Raw genomic sequence first — 12,173 nt, 5'->3', positions numbered from 1 at the left:
ATTTAGATCTCAAACGTATGCTGTGACAAGATGTCTTGACAGCTCACATTTATTCATATTTAGACTCAAACCTGATGCTTCTGAGAAGAGGTTAACTAAATTAATAGCTAGGGGGGGGGATCTGCCTTTCCAAAAATCTAAAAAATAAAATAAATCTATCATCCTCTATCATTTCACAATAGTCTATCACGTCCAAAATAGGTCCACATTACGGATGGACCTATTTTACAAAAAGCCAGATTGAGTCTCATTTACAATCTGCCTTCTTTTAGTCTGCTGGCTAACACGTGTGAAAATAGATTATATCGTTATTTAGTAAAATTATAGTTCTAAAGTTATCAATATATCTACGGTCTTTCCCAGGTTTGGGTAGTAATGTAATTATACATTGTTTCAAAGTGGGCTTGAGTAGTAATAGGGTGAGTGAGTCGTATTAGGGTGAGTCACTGAGTCGTAGCAGGGTGAGTGAGTCATATTAGGGTGAGTCAGTGAGTCGTAGCAGGGTGAGTCAGTGAGTCGTAACAGGGCGAGTGAGTCATATTAGGGTGAGTCAGTGAGTCGTAGCAGGGTGAGTCAGTGAATCGTAGCAGGGTGAGTGAGCCATAGCAGAGTGAGTGAGTCGTAGCAGAGTGAGTGAGTTGTAGCAGAGTGATTGAGTTGTAGCTGCTGTTGACAAGTCTGTCAGCCAGACAATGGCGAAGCTAAGTAAACCAGCAAATAGCTATAGCCTATGCCTGACCCTCAGTAGAGGCATTTAAAGCAGCCCCGCCTGTCACACACACACACAATCCCCCGCAATCACAGGGCAGTCCAAGGCCTAACCCTCTTTACAACGCCATCAAAGCCCACCTGTCACACATACTGATTTGTTTGTGGTCTGAATGCTTGTGTTTGTGTTTTGTTTTGGAGAAAATGGGGGTCATGTTAGCAGTAACTGCGTAACGTTACTGTGAAACCAAGGTAAATAAAATACATTTTTCTCAGTTCCACACTATGAGCAGTTACTGCCTTCTGCTTGGTAGTGCAGAATATTTTATTTTTTATTTTTTATTTAACCTTTATTTAACTAGGCAAGTCAGTTAACCTGTTTATCAAATTATTATTATCAATGACGGCCTACCCCGGCCAAACCCGGTCGACGCTGGGTCACTAGTGGCTGAAATCTTATCAGCTAAAAGATCAAATCGGGAACGTGGGGGGATTTGAACGCATTAAAAGTTAGAGAGCCATGGAAAGAGTCTGTTCTAGTTCTGAGCAGCATCTTTGTGCTTTATTTTACTGTATGTGAAGATTAAACATATCACATCATATCGTCATCATCATCATCATCATATCGTCATATCATCATATCATCATCATCATATCATCATATCGTCATATCATCATCGTATCGTCATATCATCATCATCATCATATCGTCATATCTCCATATCACCATCATCATATCATCATCATATCGTCATATCATCATCATCATCATCATATCTCCATATCATCATCGTCATATCATCATATCATCATATCGTCATATCATCATCATATCGTCATAATCTTCGTATCGTCATATCATCATCATCATATCGTCATATCTCCATATCATCATCATCATATCGTCATATCTCCATATCATCATCATCATATCATCATATCATCATATCATCATCATATCGCCATATCATCATCATCATCATCATCATATCTCCATATCATCATCATCATATCATCATATCATCATATCGTCATATCATCATCATATCGTCATATCGTCATCATCTTCGTATCGTCATATCATCATCATCATATCGTCATATGTCCATATCATCATCGTCATATCATCATATCGTCATATCGTCATATCATCATCATATCGTCATATCATCATCATATCGTCATATCTCGTCATATCATATCATCATCATCATATCATCATATCGTCATATCGTCATCATCATATCGTCATATCGTCATCATCTTCGTATCGTCATATCATCATAACATCATCGTATCATCATCATCATATCGTCATATCATCATCCTCGTATCGTCATATCATCATCATATCGTTTTTCACTTCTGGCTGTGTACTGATTGTGCTTGTTTAATGTCTTTGAGGTTTGTATCGTCTATATTCATTGCTGTTTCCTCTGCAACACTACAGTGATGTGAGGGGATTTACATTTCAAATATAAACCCAGTCCGATATGTTTATCAGACTTAACTTAAATGCATCCATTGCACTGGTGTCATACGCAAATGTGTTTAGGAAGAGCAAATATTCAATCTTTCAAATGTGTTAACAAAAAAGACACTTGATTTATGAGCCAATTGAATCGCCAATCAGCCAAGCCAGGGAATTTGGTGCCAACGGTAACACCACAAGCAGACAGAACATACAGAATGCTGAATTTATATGCCACTTAGCAGCCACTTTTATCTAAAGAAACAACATCCAACTGAGCTACACAGGTGAAAATATCAATCAACATTTAATGGTATAATGTCCCACTGCATCCATTGATGTCCAACCACAGATAGGTTTGGATGGATGACTAGAGTTTGAATAATCAGAGTTTATAGAATAGTTTAATATCACCACTCAAGTTGAGATCCTTCATTGTCCATCATTGTGGGCACTAACAGAGTCTAACTCCTGTTAAACACAGGCTTAGCTGGTAAGCAGAACGCTAACTATCTTGTTTAGCTAATTAATGATGTGAAAATGTTGCAGCTAATGTAGCGGTTCCATTTCTCTGACAGACAGCGACTCTTTAGGGACAGACTTATTTTGAGTACATAAAGACTTCATAGTTCAAGATGTCCTAAGTCTGTGTTAACCTCAGACAGACAACGACTCTTTAGGGACAGACTTATTTTGAGTACATAAAGACTTCATAGTTCAAGATGTCCTAAGTCTGTGTTAACCTCAGACAGACAACGACTCTTTAGGGACAGACTTATTTTGAGTACATGAAGACTTCATAATTCAAGATGTCCTAAGTCTGTGTTAACCTCAGGCCTTCTCTTCTGTTTTTATCCCAAAACCCCATTATTTTCTCCAGTCATTTCCCCCCACCAGAGGTAGAAAATACTAACTAATTGCCGTTTTTTAGGACTAAAACCTGGAGAGATTTATTTCTGGTGCAATGGGGATGAGAGAGAGAGAGAGAGAGAAAGAGCGAGAGAGTGAGAGAGAGAGAGAGATTCTTTATATTCATTGAGTATAGTATCCTTTCCTCTCTCAGTCAGAGTGGTCACTGGTCACAGTCTGACGTGTGACTTCAGATCATTTTAATTGAACCTTTATTAACCCGGAAGTCATCTTGATGCTGGTCTCAGTTGGTGTTGGGCTTCTTGGCGTTGGAGTCTTCTCAGCTGGCAAAGTTGGTGTTGGTGATGTCTCCCTTACACTTCAGACCACTTGCACACTTATGGTTGTTGTCATTGAAATTCACCATAGGAGTTTTAATTGTTTTATTTAACCTTTATTTAACCAGGTAGGCCAGTTGAGAACAAATTCTCATTTACAACTGCGACCTGGCCAAGATAAAGCAAAGCAGTGCGACAAAAACAACAACACAGAGTTACACATAAACAAACGTACAGTCAATAACACAATAGAAACATCGATGTACAGTGTGTGCAAATGTAGAAGAGTAGGGAAGTAAGGCAATAAATAGGCCATAGAGGCAAAATAATTACAATTAAGCATTAACACTGGAGTGATAGATGTGCAGATGATGATGTGCAAGTAGAGATACTGGGGTGCAAAAGGGCAAGATGATAAATGACAATATGGGGGTGAGGTAGTTGGGTGTGCTATTTACAGATTGGCTGTGTACATCTCTATGACACCTTTTCATCACTGTCAACATGGTCAGTTAGGATAGCATTCGGAGCAGGTGCTAGAGAAAAGAGCTAAATCTTTCCCTCCATGTCTAGTAGTAGTAGTCATGCTACCACATCTGTCCACTGGAGGGGGCTGTTGTCCATGTCTTTTTTTTAATACATGGTCCTCTAATTCAAGTAGGCGAGAGCAAAATCCCTTATATCTCTTCTGTGTGTGTGTGTGTGTGTGTGTGTGTGTGTGTGTGTGTGTGTGTGTGTGTGTGTGTGTGTGTGTGTGTGTGTGTGTGTGTGTGTGTGTGTGTGTGTGTGTGTGTGTGTGTGTGTGTGTGTGTGTGTGTGTGTGTGTGTGTGTGTGTGTGTGTGTGTGTGTGTGTGTGTACCAGTTTGGAGCACTGATTCTCGGCAGAGAGGAGGCCACAGCGGGGCAGACTGGTGCCTTCGGGTCGGTGGCAGCCGACTACACTACTCTGCTGGCACATATCTCCTCCCTGTTCTTCTGTAGTGGTGGGAAAACACACATACAGTACAAGTACACATATTGTATCAGGGAGTGAAATATAATCACATCCTCAATATAACACCCAGGGACATAAAGTACAGTATCAGCTACATGTGGCTTTAGTCAGACTATTAGGTCCTTTTTTTTAGGCAACTACAGCAACAACAAAAAATGTTTGACAGGAACATCCACACAGGAAAAACATTCCATCCATTACACAGATCCGATTCGTTCATTACATCTTCAAGTGTGAGATTCCTGACTGGACTACAGTAGATCTGGTCCATGTGTTGGACAAACCCAAACACATTAATGCACTAGCACAGAAGAAGGAACATTTTAATATTGTTTGCAGTCATGTTTTAAAAAAAACAACTACTTTTTGCATTTGTAAACAATATTGAGGTTATCACATCACATTGGAAAATTGAAACGTTTAATACTTAGTCAGATATCTTATAAATTGATCAAAAGAATAACACCTAGCTAGGTGTATCTGGTTCCACTATGCAACATGTTCTGTCGCCTTACTCCTACCGCCTCTCATCTCCTTACCTTGAATAATTCAATACCTCACACCTGTCCTGGCATGACGATTGTCTCCAACACAGGGGACATACCAACTCTTAACAAGTAGCACTTAGCATGACTAAACCTAGGAAACTTAAACTACCATTCCTTGTTGTAAATCATGCAAATATCATCAATAACAATCATCTTCACTCTGACCGGAGACATTGTATCATCAGGGAGGGTAAAGGCCACAGATGGCAAAGGAAACAAGACATCTCACTCACTCCTTTTTTCTTTGTTCATATACGGTCAATGAACTAAGCAGACCAGACCATAGACTTAAGACAGACATCGCATCTTTGTATCTGTTCCACGCAGGGGTGGGCAATTCCAGTCCTCGGGGACCTGATTGGTGACACCAAGTGTGACACCAACCACGCCCCTGAGGACTGTCATTTCCCACCTCTGCATGGCATCTGTGAGAGCAGTGCCTCTAATGCCATCTCAGATGAAAGTATTTAATTTTCTTCTACTACTACTTCTATGAGTTGGTAAACAAACTGAAAGGGTGAACACTGCCCCCTGGAGGGTGTTGTTGAAACATGTGTAAAGCCAAGGTTGGCTATTAATGCCACCTGCAGTTACGGAATGTTTTCTTATGAGTAGAATTCATTGGCTCAGCCCCCCTGGTGACCTGGAAGGAATTATGTGATATTTCCTTAACCAATAGGAAGTCCCACCCAGTTGACTGGGTTCCCAAACTTTTTTTTCCCCAGGGCCCCCTTTTTCACATTTGAAAAATGTCACTATATTAAATAAACCACCAGCTTGATTTTGTTTAATTTAAAGGAAATGGGATTGTTTTTAAGCTAATTTCCTGCAATTCTACATAGTTTAATTCTACTTTTGACATCTTTTAGGTAGACTATTTAATTCTAATAATAATAATGGGTTAGGAAAATAAATCATAGACCCAATTTTCCCAAATATTATTCCGTTAGCGAATATGTTTTTTTTTAATGATAATGTAGATGAACTCTCAATTTAATTATTCATGGTTTGTATGTTTCGTCACAATATTGCTTTGAACGTTCGTTTTAGGACTGATGTCAATATATTAAATACACCACAAACAATGACGAGACAGCCTACAGGGAGGAGGTGAGGGCTCTGGGAATGTGGTGACAGGAAAATAGCCTCTCACTCAACGTCAACAAAACAAAGGAGATTATCGTGGACTTCAGGAAACAGCAGAGGGAGAGGCTATTGACAGGACCGCAGTGGAGAAGGTGGAAAGCTTCAAAGTTCCTAGTCATACACATAAGGACAAACTGAAATGGTTCACCCACAGACTGTGTGGTGAAGAAGGAGGCGGAATTGTTTTTGTCTTGGCACCTAAAACCCTCACAAACTTTTATAGATGCACAATTGAGAGCATGGTGTCGGGCTGTATCACCGCCTGGTACGGCAATTGCACCACCCGCAACCACAGGGCTTTCCAGAGGGTGATGCGGTCTGCAGTGTTGCCACGAGCTAGTAAAGTAAACTTGACAACATAATGTTGGCAAAGTTGCTTTCTACTAATTATGTGTCTACATTAGCAATGTCATCATATTTCCAGGCCACGACAGTGTAAATTTGATTAAACAGTCATTAGCCCCTGTTCAGAAAGACTAAGCACTAACCTTAAGTCGGACATCAATATGCTGCGGCATCTGTAGAAGATTGATAACAATGGTAACGACGTGACAGAGGTGCAACCCATGAATGCATATCCTCTTTTATGGGAAGTGAACAGATCAATTGATAGCGACAGAGTCAGACATTGTATAAGATTTCTTCCCAAGCTAAGTCAAATTTCTTGGACTCCTTTACATTTTAGCTAACCCTAACCCTTTTCCTAACCTTTACCTAATTCCCCTAACCTGCTGCGTAACTTCTCCTAAACCTGCTATGAAAAGTCCATTTTGACAAAGCTTAAAGACACAGGAACGGTGTTGTTTTTTTGATGGTAAACTGCCTGAGAAAGACATCTTCATTTATCCACCATCTTTGTGAAGGCGCGCTGTCCTTGGTTCTGAAATGTTGAGCTGCTGTCCAGATCCAGCAGAACATTGATTTTCTCACAGACTTCAAGACAAGCCAAAGAAAAGCAGAGAGAACCCACTGGGCACAGAGGTAAATTCAACCCCTTTTCCACCTTGGTTCAAAGTAATTTAATTGAAATGACATGGAAACAACATTGATTCAAGCAGTGTGTGCCCAGTGGGATCAACCTCAGCTCTCAATAGATGGGGACTTGAATTAGGAAGGATTTGTTTTGTGGACATAAGTGTGACGTTAATTTTCATTCAGTTATAACTTCATATGACAAATTAATCTGGATGCTTGGAATTGTCTGGCAGACGACCAAACGGAGACTGAAAACGAGATGGCAGTGAAGAGAAACTCAGACAGTGACTCACAGTAAGTGCTGAAAAACAATGTCTTCTCATCCTCCCCCTTCTACTTCTCCTTCCCCTCATCCCCCTTTCCCTCCTTCTTCTTCACAAAGGAAGTTCTCTGAACTTCACATCCATCCCTTTAGAACAGCCCTCTTCTCCGCAGGTACCTCCATGCTGCTGTGTGCTGTATGGTCTGTTTCACTCTGTTCTGGTTTTAACACTGGGAGTGTTAACAAGATCTGTGAGTAGATTCAGTTTGCATCAGGTGAGATTGTAAGAATCTAGCCTAACTAACCGGCACATTTTAATGTGTAGCGTCCCGTGTTTGCTGAGCCAACATGTATAGCTAGGTGCTGACCTAGAGGCCGTGTCAAAATGCCCTTACTGTCCTTCCTCTCTATCCGGCCTCGAGGCAACCTTAGCTCATGAACAGTCATACAGGCCCCTGGCTGTAACCCCCAGTGACTGAAGTTGTCATCCCTGTTGTCCAGGAGAGGTGAGATGACCAACCTACCCTGTCCAGTCTGTGACCCCCAAGTGAAATCTATCCTGTTTCAGAGGTGGCATGAGTTCAGTGCTATTGTCACTAGATGACAACAACGCTGTGGACTCCAGCTCTCATTCGATGACAACTTCACTGTGGTTTCCAGCCCTCCCTCAATGACATCTTCATTGTGGACTCCAGCCCTCCCTAGATGACATTATTGTGGACTCCAGCCCTCCCTCGATGACATCACTGTGGATTCCAGCCCTCACTAGATGACAACATCACTGTGGATTCCAGCCCTCACTAGATGACAACATCACTGTGGATTCCAGCCCTCACTAGATGACAACATCACTGTGGATTCCAGCCCTCACTAGATGACAACATCACTGTGGTTTCCAGCCCTCCCTCAATGACATCATCATTGTGGACTCCAGCCCTCCCTCGATGACAACATTATTGTGGACACCAGCCCTCCCTCAATGACAACATCATTGTGGACTCCAGCCCTCCCTCGATGACATCACTGTGGATTCCAGCCCTCACTTGATGACAACATCACTGTGGATTCCAGCCCTCACTCGATGACATCACCACTGTGGATTCCAGCCCTCACTCGATGACAACATCACTGTGGATTCTGTTTCAGTCCAGATTCTGACACCTACAATGTATTCACCCCCCTTTGGCATTTTTCCTATTTTGTTGCCCTACAACCTTGAATTAAAATAGATTTTTGCAGGGTTTGTATCATTTGATTTACACCACATGCCTACCACTTTGAAGATGCAAAATATTTTTTTCTTGCGAAACAAGACAAAAAAAATGAAAACTTGAATGTGTGTAACTATTCACCCCCTCAAAGTCAATACTTTGTAGAGACATATTTTGCAGCAATTACAGCTGCAAGTCTCTTGGGGTATGTTTCCATACTGCAGATTCTCAATTGGATTGAGGTCTGGGCTTTGACTAGGCCATTCCATTATGCTAGAGGACAGTTTAATTACCTTTTATGCTAGAGGACAGTTTAATTACCTTTTATGCTAGAGGACAGTTGTATTACTCATTATGCTAGAGGACAGTTTAATTACTCATTATGCTAGAGGACAGTTGTATTACTCATTATGCTAGAGGACAGTTTAATTACTCATTATGCTAGAGGACAGTTTAATTACTTTTTATGCTAGAGGACAGTTGTATTACTCATTATGCTAGAGGACAGTTGTATTACTCATTATGCTAGAGGACAGTTGTATTACTCATTATGCTAGAGGACAGTTTAATTACTCATTATGCTAGAGGACAGTTGTATTACTCATTATGCTAGAGGACAGTTGAATTACTCATTATGCTAGAGGACAGTTTAATTACTCATTATGCTAGAGGACAGTTGTATTACTCATTATGCTAGAGGACAGTTGTATTACTCATTATGCTAGAGGACAGTTGTATTACTCATTATGCTAGAGGACAGTTGTATTACTCATTATGCTAGAGGACAGTTGTATTACTCATTATGCTAGAGGACAGTTGTATTACTCATTATGCTAGAGGACAGTTGTATTACTCATTATGCTAGAGGACAGTTGTATTACTCATTATGCTAGAGGACAGTTGTATTACTCATTATGCTAGAGGACAGTTGTATTACTCATTATGCTAGAGGACAGTTGATTGGACCTTACTGTATCCATTGGGACCCTGTTTTCATGTGGTTTTTCCCCCCTTTTTCGAGCCTTGGTAATTGAATGCAGTTTTACTTCATCATGTTGATAATTAGCAATGTTTTCTGTATACAATATAACTGTATAATCATCAATAGTCATTTTTATTTTATGTTCATACGCACATACTTAAAAACATAGGCGCTGGGCTAATAAAAGATTACTGGTACAGAAGAAGAAAGCCCGCACACTGTTAAAGCTCCCAATTCACGTCTTTATGGACAACGCTGCGATCCAAAACAGATCTTCGTCAGGTCAAAACAAACTGAGTGCTCACATCCCCAAAAATACACATTTCACCTCACATGACCATCGCGGACATGATGCATGGTGGGTGCAACAAAACGGATCTCTAATCATGTAATAACAAAGAGATAGGTACATGTAGTAGATCCAGAAAATAATGTGTATTTACCCAATGACCAAGTGGGTTTTACCGCGGAAGGCCAGACAAATCAAAAGTGACATTCGAGTAAGAAAAATGGTGTGATATCAAACTCTTGAGTTCAGACCTCTAGGAGACAGTGCCATTGACATGCAGTGCCATTGACATGCAGTGCCATTGACATGCAGTGCCATTGACATGCAGTGCCATTGACATGCAGTGCCATTGACATACAGGGCCATTTAACAGCTGATGGACATGCAGTGCCATTGACAGGGCCATTTAACAGCTGATGGACATGCAGTGCCATTGACAGGGCCATTTAACAGCTGATGGACATGCAGTGCCATTGACAGGGCCATTTAACAGCTGATGGACATGCAGTGCCATTGACAGGGCCATTTAACAGCTGATGGACATGCAGTGCCATTGACAGGGCCATTTAACAGCTGATGGACATGCAGTGCCATTGACAGGGCCATTTAACAGCTGATGGACATGCAGTGCCATTGACAGGGCCATTTAACAGCTGATGGACATGCAGTGCCATTGACAGGGCCATTTAACAGCTGATGGACATGCAGTGCCATTGACAGGGCCATTTAACAGCTGATGGACATGCAGTGCCATTGACAGGGCCATTTAACAGCTGATGGACATGCGTACCAAAGCTCTTTGCACGCTTCTTCTGAATGCATTACTAAAACTTCACTACTAAGACATAGGGTCCGTTCCAAATTGCACCCTACTTCCCGTGTAGTGCACTATACACAGTGCATTTGGAAAGTATTCTGAACCCTTGACATTTCCCACATTTTGTTACGTTGGCACCTTATTCTAAAATGGATTAAATTGTCATTGTCACCCCCCCCCCCAATCTAAACACAATACCCCATAATGACAAAGCAAAAACAGGTTTTTAGAAATGTTTTCAAATGTCTTAAAATAGAAAAACTGATATCACATGTACATAAGTATTCAGACCCTTTACTCAGTACTTGGTTGAAGTACCTTTGGCAGAGACTATAGCCTTGAGTCTTCTTGGGTAAGATGTTACAAGCTTGGCACACCTGTATTTGGGAAGTTTCCATTCTTCTCTGCAGATGCATTTTTGTTACGTTACAGCCTTATTCTAAAATGTATTAAATAAATGCTTTTCCTCATCTACACACAATCCCCCATAATAATGAAGCAAAAACAGGTTTAGACATTTTTTGCAAATGTATTAAAAAAATAAAACTGAAATGCCTTATTTGCATAAGTATTCAGACCCTTTGCTATTAGACTCAAAATTGAGCTCAGATGCATCCCGTTTCCATTGATCATCCTTGAGATGTTTCTACAACTTGATTGGAGTCCTCCTGTAGTAAAATCAATTGATTGGGCATGATTTGGAAAGGCACACACCTGTCTATACAAGATTCCACAGTTAACAGTGGATGTCAGAGCAAAAACCAAGCCATGAGGTTGAAGGAATTGTCAGTAGAGTTCCGAGACAGGATTGTGTTGAGGCACAGATCTGGGGAAGGGAACCCAAAAAATGTTTGCAGAATTTTAGGTCCCCAAGAATACAGTGTCCTCCACCATTCTTAAAATGAAAGAAGTTTGGAACCAACACTTCCTAGAGCTGGCCGCCCTGGCAAACTGAGCAATCGGGGGAGAAGGGCCTTGGTCAGGGAGGTGACCAAGAACTCGATGGTCACTCTGACAGAGCTCCAGAGTTCCTCAGTGGAGATGGGAGAATCTTCCAAAAGGACAGCCATCTCGGCAGAACCACCAATCAGGCCTTCATGGAAGTGGCCAGATGGAAGCCACTCCTCAGTAAAAGGCACATGACAGCCTGCTTGGAGTTTGCCAAAAGGCACCTGAAGGACTCTCAGACCATGAGAGAGAAGATTCTCTGGTCTGATGAAACCAAGATTGAACTATTTGGCCAGAATGCAAGGACAACAACCCTAAGTACACAGCCAAGACAACGCCAAAGTAGCTTCGGGACAACTCTCTGAATGTCCTTGAGTGGCCCAGTCAGAGCCCGGACTTGAACCCTATCGAACATCTCTATCGAGACTTGAAAATAGCTGTGCAGCAACACTCCCCATCCAACCTGACAGAGCTGGAGAGGATCTGCAGGGAAGAAACTCCCCAAATGCAGGTGTGCCAAGCTGGTAGCATTTTACCCAAGAGGACTCAAAGCTGTAATCTCTGCCAAAGGTGCTTCAACAAAGTACTGAAAAGAATCTGAACACTCATGTAAATGTGATAGAAATGTTTCCAC

The sequence above is a fragment of the Oncorhynchus tshawytscha genome, linkage group LG22 (genome assembly GCF_018296145.1).
Source record: "Oncorhynchus tshawytscha isolate Ot180627B linkage group LG22, Otsh_v2.0, whole genome shotgun sequence".
NCBI classification, from domain to species: domain Eukaryota; kingdom Metazoa; phylum Chordata; class Actinopteri; order Salmoniformes; family Salmonidae; genus Oncorhynchus; species Oncorhynchus tshawytscha.
Note: the sequence above shows the minus strand (reverse complement) of the source record.